Raw genomic sequence first — 15,063 nt, 5'->3', positions numbered from 1 at the left:
ACTGAGGACATTGGGATCTGATTAACAAAAGCCAACTATTAGTCAATATATTGTCATCTTTAATCAAATAATGTGTTTGACAGATCAGTTAGTCTGGTATTCAATCAACTTTTTTAGGCTGCTCATAAAATGTGATACTTGTCACAGAAAACATTTGTCAAACAAACATTGYTTATAAATTTTTGCAACATCCCCTCATGTCTGGCTCAGGTTTGCCTTGCAAAGCTCCCTCCATTACTTACAGACCTGTCTTCCTCCTACATGGTCCCCTCCTSCCTCCAGTGAAGCAAGAGGAATATTTTCCTTGTCATCACTTCAGTGTTTCTTCACAAAGTTTTGGAAGAAGAGGAAATAAGAAGCAATGGCAGACATCAGAACTTTTTATCTTTCATTGCAGTACTTCCTTGTAAAACCCCCACAATTTTAAACAAAATTTCAAGAACCATTGGAGATGCTGGTCCAGATAGAGAATTGATTTAACTCCATTATAAATTAATAGTTACAGTGGTCATGTATTACAATATTGTAGCTGGATAACTTTTGGAAAATGTTTGCTAGAAGCAAGACACTCAGGAAAAATAGCACATGTCCGATTTACCTGAGGAGATGGGGCAGGCAAAGTATGGATTTTATGACAGAAACTGTTCAAAGAAGACTGAGAGACTCTAAGGAAACATGAGCTCTGCTTCCTGAGGGCTGATTCTGCTGAACACCTCTGAAATATTCCCTCTAACTTCAGGAGCCTGAATTTTGAGGACAGGTGTTCTCTGTGTGTGTCCATGTGAGTGGAGGTGGTGATGAGGGGGAGATGAAAGTCTTCCCAGCAGACCTTTGTGAGTTAATTGTTCTTACATGCTGTGCAAAAAACCTGGAAGTCCCAACTTCTTAGAGTGGTCCATCACAGAATTGACACATTTGTCACTGCTGTGTAGCTTTGTCTTATACACCACATGGTAAAGAAACCTTGACCTGTCCACTGGGAATTCTAATTTTAGTGGGAATAGAATTTGTTTTATCCAAAGTATGTGCCTACAACCATTTCTGCTGGAATTTCCAAGCCAGGAAAGACACAGGGCCGCTCTCTGTGCAGTGTGGCTGCAGTCAGACCCAGCCACTCAGACTCAGTGAGCCCACCTGATAAGGTGCACACCCACATTAGCTTCTGAAGAATGTCTTTAAAATGTAATGAAGAAATCTGCTTTCTTCAAGTGCCTGTGTCCTTAAAAAAGAATCTTCATTAGGAAGAAGAAACATGATCTTGTGCTGGCATACGTATTTAGCCCAGCTTCCTGAGTAAATTAGCTTATCAAATCTGTGTTGTCTGCTCCGTCTGTCACTTTCCCTTTAGCTTCCTCCCAACAGCCCACACCTTTTGTGCCCAGTAGGTGTGAAACCCATTCATCAGCTTAGGAAATGTTGGTAGCAGGAGGATAAAAAAATTAATCCTGGATAGATGGCATGAAATGGCTAGGTAGAAACCATAATGAATGTTCTGGAGAGAAAGCCTGCTAGAATTCTGTCCATTACCCCTTCTAAGAGGGGGCATCTAAGTGGCCAGTCAATGTATGTGCAGTGCAGCGCAGCTCTGAGACATACAAGCTGCACAATGCTTTGTGTGCGGCAGGAGAAATGAGGAGAGCAGTACGTGAAAGATTATTTTTTTTGTGGAAATGGAAGGCACTGGAATTATTAAAAGACAGAATTAGAGACACACAGACTTGACTTCAAGTTTCATTATGAAAAGAACAACATGTTAAAAAAAATGTTGTATGTTGTGCATCATCCTGTTTATTGTTGCTGCTGTTGCATGCAGCCCTCCCACAGGAATGGCTACTTGCAGAGTATATTTAGATTACAGGGATCAGATTCCACTACACCACTCTACAGCACAGGTCAAAACTGTCCTGCTTGTTTCCATTTTCAGCAGAAATGTTAAACATTTTGTATGTGAATGCATAAATTCTTTCTTTTTAACTAAGGATATAAACAGTAATATCTCTTCGCAGGAACTTCTTGTGTGTGTGTGTGTGTGCATAAAACTAATTGCCCTCTAATTCAATGTTACAAGAACTGACTTTAGTCATGGGATCAAAGCCATACAGCCTTATGTAATGGTGACTGGAATATCTCTGTACTGTCAATATTAACTCCAGCCTTGACTTCAGATGCCTCCCACCAYTAAATGTCTTGCGTGGTTTACAAATTCTGCTTGTCTAATTGRGTCCTTAGATGGAGAAACTTGTAAGAGTCTACAGCGCCTGCCTGGTAATTAGCTTTGCTCAACAGTGCTGGGGCAAACCTCCCTGAAAGTTTTGACTATCAGGCCATATTAGAGATTTACTGTGGTAAGGACTCTTCCTTCACAAGCTGCTCAGAAAGTGAGTTGCCCATGGTAGTGAACGCCTGAAACTGGCTTTTAAACTGGTATGTCTGTAGTTGACTAACATTTTCCCATGGTCTCTTAGGGAGGCTCTGAAGATAAAATTTTTGTGACTGCTTTTTTTGGGAATTAAGGGTGTTAACACTGAAAGTGGCTGTAAGGACTACTGGCTGGTCTGAGGATCTCAGGCTGTGTGTCAGGAGCAAACACTGCTGGCAGAACACAGTGCCTCTGAGCAGGAAGGTCTCTGAGGAGTGCTTTGCCTCCCAAGCCTCATCTCAGATGAGTAAGCATTAAAAGTCCCCATCTAACCACRTGTGTAAGCCACTGGCAACCTAGACTGCACAGAAGAGGTGCAGCAGCATCATCTGGTCTGATGACTGCTGCAGAACAATTAACACATAACTGGTGTGGCTAAGATTATGTCTGCTGTGTGCAGTGACTGGCATCCTGGAGGCACATGGAGCTTCTTGTTCACACTGCGCATTGGCAGTGAAATGTGGGATGGCTCTTTGAGTTGTCATTGATCTCTTGCAGCTTGCACATTTTGCTAGTTAGATGAGGGATGTCTTCCTGTTAAGTCCCTTGGGTGGTTTCTGAGCTCTGGGTTGTGACTGGAATTATCTCCAGTAGAGACACTGCAGTTAGGTATGAGGACAAATCTGTCATGCAGCAGTGACTCCCAGTGGACTTGGACAGTCTTGAGAAGGGGGCAGTGCTTGAAGACCAGTGGTAGCCAACTGTAGGCTCGGGTTGGAATTTTTTTTAAAGGCAGCTTGTGTATGGCAGCTCTGCTGTGAAATGGGCTGGAATTCCTAGGCCAGTCACATACACCAACACCTGCATCCAGAGGGTCACTTGARTTGGCACAACATCACCTGGCTAATTGTTAAGCAGGCAGTGGTGAAAAAGAGCTGGAGCTCCATCAGCACTGAGCCACACCAGSAGAGGCATGCTGGATTTTCTTTTTGCCTGGATTTGCTACTTCTCTCTGCTCCCACAGTCTTGTATAGAGGATTTAATACACCCTAAACCTGTGCAATATGTAGCACTCATTTTATTTTGACTGAAACTTCCAAAATACTAGTCATGTAGTACAATATCCTGCAGTCAGTGAAGAAATATCTAACACAGCTAGCATCTGACTCTCCTTGTGTGTACCTTCGGTACCTGCCCTAAGASACACAGGGTTATCTCTACTATGCCAAATCCAGCTGAAATTAGAAAATTGCATAAACCCAACTGAAGCCAACGAGTGCAAARCAACTGAAAGTGTCGGTGGTGCTCTTTGCCATGGCTTGTGCTAGTGTCTTTAGTGGCTAAGACATATTTTCTCCATGATGTGGARAAAATAATAAGTGGCTGAAACTTATTTTCTCCATGATCCATGAAGTCTAGCCAAATACAGAATGATACTGCTATCATGCGTGGTGACTGAGGCGAATGCTGAAATCTTGGTCAGGAAAAGCAACCCACACAGGATCAAGAAAGAGACTTCATACATTGAAGACCATCTGGTGGATGCTGTATCAGTGTTTTGAACTACAGTTCAGTCTTATACCACATTTCTGAGATGTAACATATGATTGGTAATTATTCAGGAGGGGAAATGTGAATACAGGCTGGCCTTACTTCACCAAATGCTTTCCTGAGTATAATGAACTGTCACTGAGATTTTTGTACATGCGTAGATGTCCTCAGAGATTTCTAAAAAAAAAAAATTCTGTCTTTTTGTTCCAGCCTAATCTAGTGTGGAGACTGTGTGTGGAATKAGTATGACTCCAGTTAGGGTGGCTCTCAGACCCAAAGTATAGGATCTTTTTGCTGAAAACCCTTAGTGTGAGGTAGACCTAGGCAAATAGAATGGATCTGGTGCACGTGGATGACTGTCAGCACAGAACAGTCAGCTTTTTGGCCAAGCATCCAGGGCTTAACTGCATCCCCTAAAACAACATTAAGCCTTTTCCTCTCCAGATGACCAGAAAAAATAGGGTACATWTTCTAGTCTGTGACAAGCTGACCAATGGCTTGATTCTGGTTAATGGATAATGGCAAAGTTCCACTCTCTGGATAGCCCTGTAGCTATTTTTCAGTGGTCTCACTTCCTCAGGTGAAGTGAATTAAGATTTAAGAGCATCCTCAGACACTCTGGAGTGTTTCCTACTRAAGGTATGTGAATCTTGCAGCACCAGATTGTCAATTCTTTGGCCTTGTTTGTAGTCCCTTGTGGAACCCAGCCTTGGCCTGTTGTGTTCCAGGTTGCTTTGGAGCCTACACTGAAGCATCTGTGCAGGAAAGAATGGCAGACAATTTCCTAATGTGCACTGCCAGGGTTCTGGCCAGGCCAACAGGGTTTGTTTGGGTACCAAAAGACAGAACTTCAGGATAAGCAAAGCCACCAAACAGACAAAAGCAAAGCCATGAAATGGACAAACTCAGTCCTTATTTATGCTAGCTGCTGGGTGCCAAGGGTCCAGCTACTTAGAGCTGGAAAGGTTCAACCACAGTGAGAAACAAAAAAAGAAATACAGAAAGAATGGCAGCTCTGAGATCATGTTTAGAGAAGGCTGGTGACATGCAGAATACTCTGAATATGCAGAGCAAAAATGGCAGGACTAGACCAAATGAGGAATTCCAGAGAAACTCTTTCATGGACCAGATGTTCATGAACCAACRTATCTGTATGGAGGCAGCGTGTCATAAAAAAAATGGGTAAATTTTTTGCAAGTCTCTGAGTTTCAGCCAGAGCTGGACTGCGTGTCATATTGCTACACCATTAAGTTGGAGAACTCAAGACAGATTTATAGTGCCATCAAACCAGAGCCATAGTTTTACTAAATACTCTGTCTTTTTAATGGTACTTAAGGGCTTTACTGCATTTTGGCATTTTTACTGTGTTTAGACATGGTTTTAACAACTGAGTTAGCTCTCATGATGCTGCCAATTGCTGTCAGTGTGGAGAAATAGAAGTCTTTTTTCAGCACCATAACCTAGTAGACAGGGCTATATTTTTGTCTTGCAGAGTTTAAGAATGACTAGAAACCATTTATGTTGAACACAGCTTCTCCCTGTATTTGCTGACATCCAGTTCATATGGTGTCAACTAACCTCATTTGTTAARAATTTTACTTAAAGAGAGTAAAAAAATTCTAACAGCGCAAACCTTTAGAGGTTTGCTCCAGCCTTCAATGACTCCCTTGGAGATTGTGAGTTGGGAGGAAGTGACAAAGAGAAAAAAAGAAAATGCAGGCAGAGCCAACCTAAAGTCAAAACTGCTGCTTCATGCTGAGAAAAAACGACCAACTGTTCTCTTCTAACCTTTCTTTTAAAATAGTTGAACTTGTTTGAAAAGTAATAATGTGGCTTACTTGACTTTTAAAGCACAAGATCATTTCAATTTTAAAGGACAAAAACAAAATCTAAAATTTATGAAAGGAGAGAGAACATTTAGCTGTTACTCCACAGCTTCCATGTTCACGCAGGAGTGATATACCCTGCAGGAGGCTGACTCAACTTTTYTTATGATCTATCAATGATTTATTAGAAATCCTGATGTTGTTCCCCAAGCAACAAACATATTTCATTAGGCAGCAYGAGATGGCATAATGGACTATCTGTTGCATTATTTTCCCTTTTATCACATTCTCTCCTCCCTAAATRCAGTTATTATTATGCACTATTGGATAGGGATGGGAGTTCTGGAAGCCAAAAAGTCCGAGGGATATTTTCTGGCATGGTAGCATAATGCTAGGCTTTGCTAAAATCAGGTGTGAAGCAGCATACCTTAGCTACTTTAAATAGGGCAGAAACATCCTAAATTTTTCCAAAAAAAAAAGAATAGTGTAAGGTTACTATTTATTATCAGTCACTGCTGATTATTTCGGGGATAGCTTTGGCTTTATTCAGTAGTAAATCTGCTGTCACCAGCTATWCACTGTGGCCACTCTCCCTGCCAGTAGTCAGCTTTGGGCAGTGGATCAACTGAATACCTTAAATTCTCTGTTGAACCTTGGCATTATGATGGAAGAAGTCTGCAGCCAACTCGTGGGTCCCTGGTATAGCTCCAGCAACTTAACAGATGGATCACTAGCAAGCCTCCTCTCAATTTCTCTGTTAAATATTCATGGAGCCAGCATGTGCAYGGGCCCAAGCGTGCCCCTGGAGGTGCCAGCAAGGGTCTCTGATCTGGGGGAGATGTCAAATTGGCTAGTGGAAGTCTGAGGGCAGAAATGTTTTCCACGAGGATCCATCCTTCAGTGCAGAACATGGAGTGACAGCCATATGTGCAACTGTGCTGGTGAATATGTCTGCAGTGCATGCTTACACAAGCTATTAATAGGCCAGTGGCACACCGAATGCTAATGTGGGGAAACAGGGAGGGAAAGACAATGAAGAAAAGCCTTGGACCAAACTGAAGCATCAACCAAAGTAAAGTCTTCCTGTTAACTTGCAGTGAAGGTGAAGAAAAAGAATTAATCTGCGTTCACCACTCATCTTTAGGATATGCCACTCTTATTTTCCCAACGTGCTTCTGAAAAAGATTGCTAAATGGAAGTTCATAAAGCCCTCAGGAAAAGTCCTCATAAAGCCTGTGTTTTTAGATCCCAGTCAGAACTAAATAGTGCTTTATTTACTATTATTTGACACCAATCAAATATGCTTCTGGTSTATCAGGGTCCATATATGAGTTGCACTTTGGGCAGTACCGCATACCAAGATCTAAAACTATATATCCATATATTTAATTGTCAAATATTTTCAAAGCCATAGGAGTGCTCTTTTAAGTCTGCCTGTGGTAGAAAGGACGTTGCAATTTTGCTACTTTGACAAATTTCTGTTTCCCCTGCTTTGCCAGAAAGAGTGTTTATCATTATGTCTCATTAAAAATGTTGCAGAGAAGTAATTTGTGGTTGTTCCAATGCAGTGTACAGCACACAGTATGGAGAATTTAAAAAAAAAAACCCTGGGAAGGAACATACTTTTTCGTTCTTGAAAGATTTGTGCCCAGTCCTTTGAAATTACACARTGCTGACAAGCTACTTTATAACCAGAATTCCTAATATAATCAATTTGAATAAAATTGAAATATTTGAAGTYAACTCAATGCAAGCCTATTTGTAACATGATGTTATAKGACATATGTAATATGCATATGTTCWAATGAAGAAACAAACATTTCTATGTTTGCCAGTGCTAATCATGCATTCACACTAAGGTGGGATTCCTGGAAAAGAATGCATTGCATCCTCCTCTCTCCTTTTACTCAACAGCGTAAAACTTTTAATATTTCTTAACTTAATCTAGAAGACTTTGCTTCTCAGCCAGTAATTCAGATTGCTGTCTAAGTTGTTTGCCCCAAACAGTTTTAAAGAATGATTTCATACAGTTGCAGTATTAGAAAACCAATATTCTGGTGCTGTCTCCTGTTTCCCAAATGATGCAAGGAAGTGGGTGTTTACAAAGGGCACGTGCTGTGCAAAAACTGAGGTGTTTTACTGGTCACCTAGATACACTTAAGGTACTTGGCACAACCCGAATTTTTCAAAYGAATATGCTTGAAGAAGTAAATGCCTATGTACTTTAAAGCCAAGATTATTTCTGCCACGTTTAAAATCAGCTGGATGGGAGAAGGAGAAGTAGGAAAGTACCTCTAACAGAAAATGTTGGGGTTTTTTTCTTCAATAAAAATTTGTTCCCTGTGGTTGATTGTTCAGATMTTCCATGAAATTCCTTGGTAGGAGAATATAGTGAAAAAACCCTTATTTCAAGTATAGCCAGAATACTGGCATTCATTTCTGGAATTTGTATTCAAGGCTTGCTAGATGGTTCCAAAGCTTCTAAGCAAGTCACAAATTTGACTTGCTGGAATGTACAACTATTTGGTGTATTTAACTCACTGTGTTCAAGATGAACAGCTTTTATTGCTGATTCTATGTGTGACCATGATGACTTCACTTAATTATTTATATTTCACCATATCTATTATAAAAAATGAGTGATAGTTCCTGCCAGCAAGTTGATTCATTCAAGCATTGAATCATAAAAGCATGGATTACTGACTAATTACTGATTAACTGTATCAACATCTTCAGTCAGAATATCCCCTCTAAGAGTACAAAGAACATATTAATCAAGAACATATTTTCATATCCTTTTGGGGAGTAATTTAGAAATTATTCTATTTCTTGAATCTAGCAATTGAAAAACCATTTTTCAGAAATGTTGGGCACCTAATATGAAACTTTTTAGAGTGTAATTTTGCTTAGCTCTTGAAATCTCATGGCTCATTTATTACACAAATGGAGTGAAYAGAATCGGTTACTTTGTGAAAATTAATCCAATAAGTGAAAATTTTGTTTTGTTCTGGAACACATCTTTGCTTGCTGGGCCTTTAAATTAATCATCTATTTATTTTTCTTAAGAAAGATACCTTTAGCAATGGCTATCATCAGCCTTCTACCAGTGTTGGAAAATTTCAGGTAAAGCTGAGAAGGAAACAATTATCATGTTCGAGTAAAACATTAAAATCCCTGAAACATGTCATCTAGCTARTCATGAAGTTTTTAATTTTTGATGACTGTTACAAATGAAAAAAAATCAAAAAAATAGGAAGTAGATTGTAACTGGAGTTATTTTCTTTTTGTAGATATTGAAAAAAAAATGAGATCTTCAGAAAAATGTCAACATTTTTTCCACATAAAAAAACGTATAAAACCCAATCTATTCCTGGGAACAGCTTTGGACTTTTGCAGTCTTTTTTCAATAGGAAGCAAGTTATGAAAAACTAAATTTTTCATTTTAGTAGTATTTTATTACTATTTATTTCACAGTTGCTCTGTTCATTAGATAAGTGAGAAGTGAATTTCACAAACATGTGAGTGTTAATTATAGTAAGTTAAAATAGTCAACGGAAAGTTCTCTTTTCCACTTTGATACCAAAACAGCATATCTTATATTTTGGCACATCTCTTTAAAACTCTCTGCTAAATCAGGATTATAAGAAATGAGTATGTGAAAACAGAGAACAGAGGAAAAATAATATTTTTAAGTATCTGAGAAGACTTGAATTACCTTATTATTCTCATCAGTGTTCATGGTTAATTTTTCAGCAGAGTGGAATTTTGAGTCTTTTTATTTTGTATTCCCCGATTACTGGCTTGGTGCTATCACGGCACTTTTTGGTCTGTCTGCAGTAGATCATGCAACATATGCACAGACACAGAGCTGTTTAAGTCAGAAAGAGAGGGGGKAAATAATGCAATAGTAAGAAACCAATGTGCTTACTCATCGTATCAGAATAGGTTGTTAWCATCTCTTCTTCCTGATGAAAGTCAGTCACTTATATTACAGGGTTTTAATATGGATATTCGGGAATTCTGTGGTAAGTGCAGGYTTCAGCGTGTCCTGTTGGGTCCTATTCCTCACATCATCCAGGTGTGTGGCCAGCACTGTAYGTGTTAGGCTCTTAAGGCCACCAAACTCAGGTTTCATTCCCAAAGGAAACAGTGATATGTGGAGAAGCAGAATRCAGCATAATTAGGGCTCGTTCCAGCAGGGAGCTTGGCCAGAGTAGAAACTTGGACTTGTGCAGCCGAGAAGCATTCCCAGGTCCCTGACCTTTAGATGACAATGTTCATAAAAGAACCATCTAGATCCTTAATGAAACTCTTAAATTACTTCTAAGGAAACCACTTAAAATTTGAGTCAAGAAGCAACACATATGTCCAAGCACTAAAGGAGTGTTGCAGGATTTCTTTTCTGCATTCATTTATGCCTTGTGAAATTGTTTTCTGCACTGCTGTGATATAGTTCCTTCCATTATTCTCTCAAAGGAATTATAGTCTCATATTTTTCCCCCTTTGGTGTGTTTGGCTTCCTGCTTTAATCTAATTCTTACAGCTCAGGGGAATCATCGGACCTGGCTGAGATTTGTATCTTTYCAGAGAGCTCATCAATAGTTTACATAATGCTGTGGCAGGGCCAGGGTTCACACAGCTGGAGAGGTACTCGGCAGCAGCCCCAAGTTAAGCAGAAAAAGCCTTATTGAGAATCTCAACTTTGTTTAAAGAGGTTTTTTCTTCTGAAGAAGCCAAAGCAACACAAAAGCAGTGTGTGCAGGTTTGCTGGCAGCTGGTGTGCTGTGACTGATGATGCTTGTGTTAATTACGCTCTCACTATTACCATGTGATCCACCCATCTGCTTTTTGAAGCCAGCTGTTTTCCTTTATCTTCCTGTTGAACTACCAGTTATTCAGGGCAGTGACYATCTTTATGTGGTGAGCAAGGAGAGAAGCAAGTGCAGTGAAACTCTGATGTGGGGGTGGCACTGTCATGACTTGAATAAAAAAAGCAAAAAGTGAGTAAAACACAGGTTTGGCCACATTATGTTTTCCAGSTTTTACATTTATAAACATTAATTATGACTGGACCAAGAATTATTGAGAAGATTAARTTGTTAAGTTCTGTCTTTCCTGGAATTCAGAAAATATCAGATGTCTAACAACACAAGTTTCAATAAAAAATATTTTCCACRCAGTTAATACAAATGTGTTTTACCYAATTAATTTACCTCTCCCTAATTTGCCCTTTACAGAATAATCTGTAATAATCTCTTAGTTGTGCCGTATTCTTGCTGCCCTTTACAGGATAAGTCATTCCATTTAGCCTAGCAAAACCTTTTAGTCTTTTGTTATATGAGAACACTGGCATTCATGTGGAGAGCAGCTATTCTCCAGGCAGTCATGCACATGCCAAAATAAATAAACAAATGAATAAATAAATGAGRAAATGAATCCTGTTCCTGTAAAATAATGGAAAAGGTTAAAACAAACAACTATTTGGAACTTAAAAATAAAAAAGTTTGTGAACTGTTGCTTTACAGTGCTTGTCCAGTTCTTGACTAAACAGCCAGGGACGTATATAAAAACACCCCAAACATAACAGCATAAACAAAGCTTTTATTATAATGCTGGAAATCCTGTTGTGGCCTTTAGCAAATATGATGTTTTCTCCCTCAGAAGAGAATCCTCCCCTTCCACCCTGCCATTAATGGCTCCTGCCATTATTATTTTTTCTTGATCTTAGAAAATATTTTCCTCTAACAAGCAAAAATCCATCAACCATGAAAAAACCCCAAAAAGCCAGTTAKCAATTTTTCTCAAAGATCTTATCCATGTATAACAAAAAAGACTGTTCAGTATTTAGAATTATCTTAATGTTTCTTGTGGAAATTTTTTTTAATATCATTATTGTTCAGATTAACTTCCCTTTTTTTCACTGATTTCTGWGACTGACACTGCAGATTCCACTTTTCTCTTGAACATCCTTTGATCAAATTGGTTAAAACAGAGTAGAATTTGAAGAGGAATAAAGTTGTATATTAGAGACTGGGAATTTCTGCAGAAATAGACTTGTTCACATTGCACAAACCTTTAGACCTTTCCTTTTATTACACATGCAGAGAAAAACTAGTCTGAACATACAAGATGTGTTGATATAAGGGCATGTCAGAAACAAAAGTTTACATTTATCAAGGTTTTTATTGTAATTGAGAAGTATCAGAGAAACTTGAGGTTTTTCATGGTTTTCCTGAAATTTCATGACATATTCACAAATCTGACTCAGATGCTGTAATTGTCATCTGAGTCAGTTTTTTCTAGCTTTTGTGAAGTAGTCTTTTCTAGCAAAATACCTTTTGTAACTGGAAAGATCTTGAGTGCATAATTTAAATCAGAATTTTGGAAATAAAAAAAATTAAAATAGACCAAAGTATAAACAATACAATGTAAAACTGAAAAAATCTGACAGTCTGATATTGCTATATAATGATATAATCTGCCTGAGCTACAATTTATTTTTCAGCATGAGGAAAATCTTATATGACTGACATACTGCAGTCTGGATTTAAATCCRAGAAGGAAAAAGTATGCAAAGCTATGAATGAAATAATTCTCAAGGGAAAACTGGAGTCCCTCATTTGAAGATCTGGCTCCTATTGCTCTAACCTACTTCATTTGAGTGGGTATTGGAGGGATTTATGAAGAGTGACTTCCCTTTTTGCAGTGGGTTTCAAATAACTTCAACATTGCAGCTWAAATAAAGGTGAAGATTCTTCCTGTCATCCTAGTCCTAATGCATCTAGCTCTGGCACTTCTTTGTAGGCCAAATTTTGATCATAAACTTCACACTGAATTTTTATAGATCTTGATTTTCCCTAATCTGAATCAGTGGAATAGAGATTTTTCTCATTCTATTTTTCCTGTGTTCTTTAAAGCTTTAGCCTGTTTGTGAGAAAAGTTGCTAACAGACATTGAATAAATAAACCAATTCTTAGAAAAGATCCCATCAGCTACCACCTGTCTTCACTTTCTCAGTCACATATAAACATTATTCCCTGTTAATGCTTCCTGGGAGCAAATATTACTTTGAAAAGGCTGCTGACTGGACTTCTCTGTGTGCATCTAACATCTGAAGCAGAGTGGACCCCTTACGTGTATATCAGAGCAATTAACCTTCTTATCATGTGCTTGGGAGCACRCAAGGTGAAGTAGCACTCTGGTGACATCATTGTCAGGTCACTGTACAAGAATAATGAAATCATATAGAGAGGTGTGCCCTGAGGCATACTCTGTTGCCATAATTAGGTTGAAGGCTCCCTTGGAAATGATGCCTTGTTGCAAGAACATTTGCAGGAACTAATTGTGGTATGTTTTTGCATCAGTATTGGCGTACTGCATCATTTATGATCTGAAAATAGCTGTAATTGTGTGTGTGATTGAGTCATTTCCTGAATTTAGCATTCTAAGCAGAGTACATATTAAATGACTAACACACTCTTGACTTTGTCATCTTTTTTATCTCTGGCTGGATTCTTAAAAAGATCTCTTTGTGCTTTTGCATTTTTAAACCAAATTAGATTTGGTGTATTTTAGTGCTGCTGAGACTGACAGGTTAGCAGTAATCCCTGTTCCCAGACAGAGTGTGCGCAGGTGCTGCAGGTTCTTCCTACCATCTTGCAACTCTGCCAGTGCATTTCTGATCAGCACCACCTCTGCTGTGCCAGGGATGACAGGTTTATTTTGAACAGTAGTGCAGTGAATTTTTGAAATGGAGAAATGGTCAGTAGAGGATGAGGCTGAGGTCATCACTCCTGTTTCATTTGCAGCTCAAGCTGAAAATAAATATACTCTCCTCAGGTACTTCCACTCTTGCTATAGAAGTCTGCAACTTAGGAGACCCTGTTTCCTCTGAAATTTTTCCTGTGGTCCCCTYCTACTTGTAGGGGCACCTTCTCTTTGTTGTGAGGCTGCACTCGTCTTTTTAAGCAGATCCTCCAGAAAGGATGAAATGACAGTTGTTTGTAGTCTTGTGAAAGCAAAATAAACAACTGGCACTGGCTTTTAAAATAGTGCTAAAGATCTAAAATCCTGCTGCCACTCAGAGGGTGCTGCATATTAATTATGAATCATCAATATTTTTGGTACCATCATTATCACACACACAAAAAAAAAGCAACCTACAGTACTTGCATTCATATCAACCCTTTTTATTTAATTTATTTGGACTGCTTTTCTATCCTGTACCAGTTAATCGCTAGCCCTATTTCAACTCAGAATCTGAATGTTATTTACCATCTGTCTCCAAGGGATGCACTTGCCAAGTCCCTTAATTTGCTATAATTGGCAGGTTTTCAGTGTACATAATTTATATTAAAAAAAAAAGCTGCAATCCTGAAAAAAAAGAAGATTAATTAAACCATTTCTTCTGGGCCCCTAGAAGTGTTCYAAAAGGATGGCTTTAAGGCCGCAAGGTCTACTCTGTGTATGTGCTGTCACAGCTGATCACATTAAAAATGTATGTTGGGTTGGTCCCTTGTGCCTCTGCGCTGGTCAGAAGGATGTCACTGGCACCTGGGTAACATCACACATAAACAGTGAATTAAACATCTTGCATTTGCATTTGTACCTTTTGTTCACACACTAGAAACTCCTAGGCTGCCGTATAATTTATGGATACCTCCATGTAGGGAATTCTGTAGCTGATATGATAGGAAAAGCTATGGAAAAAAAAAAAAAATCAACTCCCCAAGCAGATGTACAGAATACTAAGCAGAGCTACAGAAAGACCACAAATGGACTGAAAGACATTGCACATGTGGTTTGTAAACATGATTTACACCTTATTTTCTCTCAGCTCCGTGCTGCTGGCAGCACCTGGGTGAGGAGCGCGTGGTGCATGACGCAGTGCCCGTGTAGGCAGCTGTCAGTTGGGGGGATGTCAGCAGCGCTCCTGCCTTACCCCTGTCGGGATGCAGCTGACTACAATGGCTCTGCTGCTGCCGTTCTCCCACTGTCCTTTCAAGACACTGACGGAAGAAGGGTTGATGGAGAGAGGGATGAGTCATTGTACTTGCCCTGGAAAAAGAAAGGAACAGATGAATGTGTATATTTCCTTGTTGCCTTTACTGGATTTACGATGGTCTCCAAGAAATATATGAGACCTTCATCAGCCTCAAAAATTGCTGATATATGACCATGAAAYGTTCTTTTGTGTCAGTCACAGTGTATTTATTTATATAAATCATCCAAGAAAAGCATGAATTAACTAAACTGTGTGAAAACAAAACGGGATAGGTCTGTTGTCTCCCTGTTCCATTACAATTTGGCATGTACCATTACAAAGTC

This window comes from Malurus melanocephalus, unplaced genomic scaffold (genome assembly GCF_030028575.1).
Source record: "Malurus melanocephalus ecotype Western Australia unplaced genomic scaffold, MMel_1.1 scaffold_136, whole genome shotgun sequence".
NCBI classification, from domain to species: Eukaryota; Metazoa; Chordata; class Aves; order Passeriformes; family Maluridae; genus Malurus; species Malurus melanocephalus.
This window is presented reverse-complemented; position numbering follows the sequence as displayed.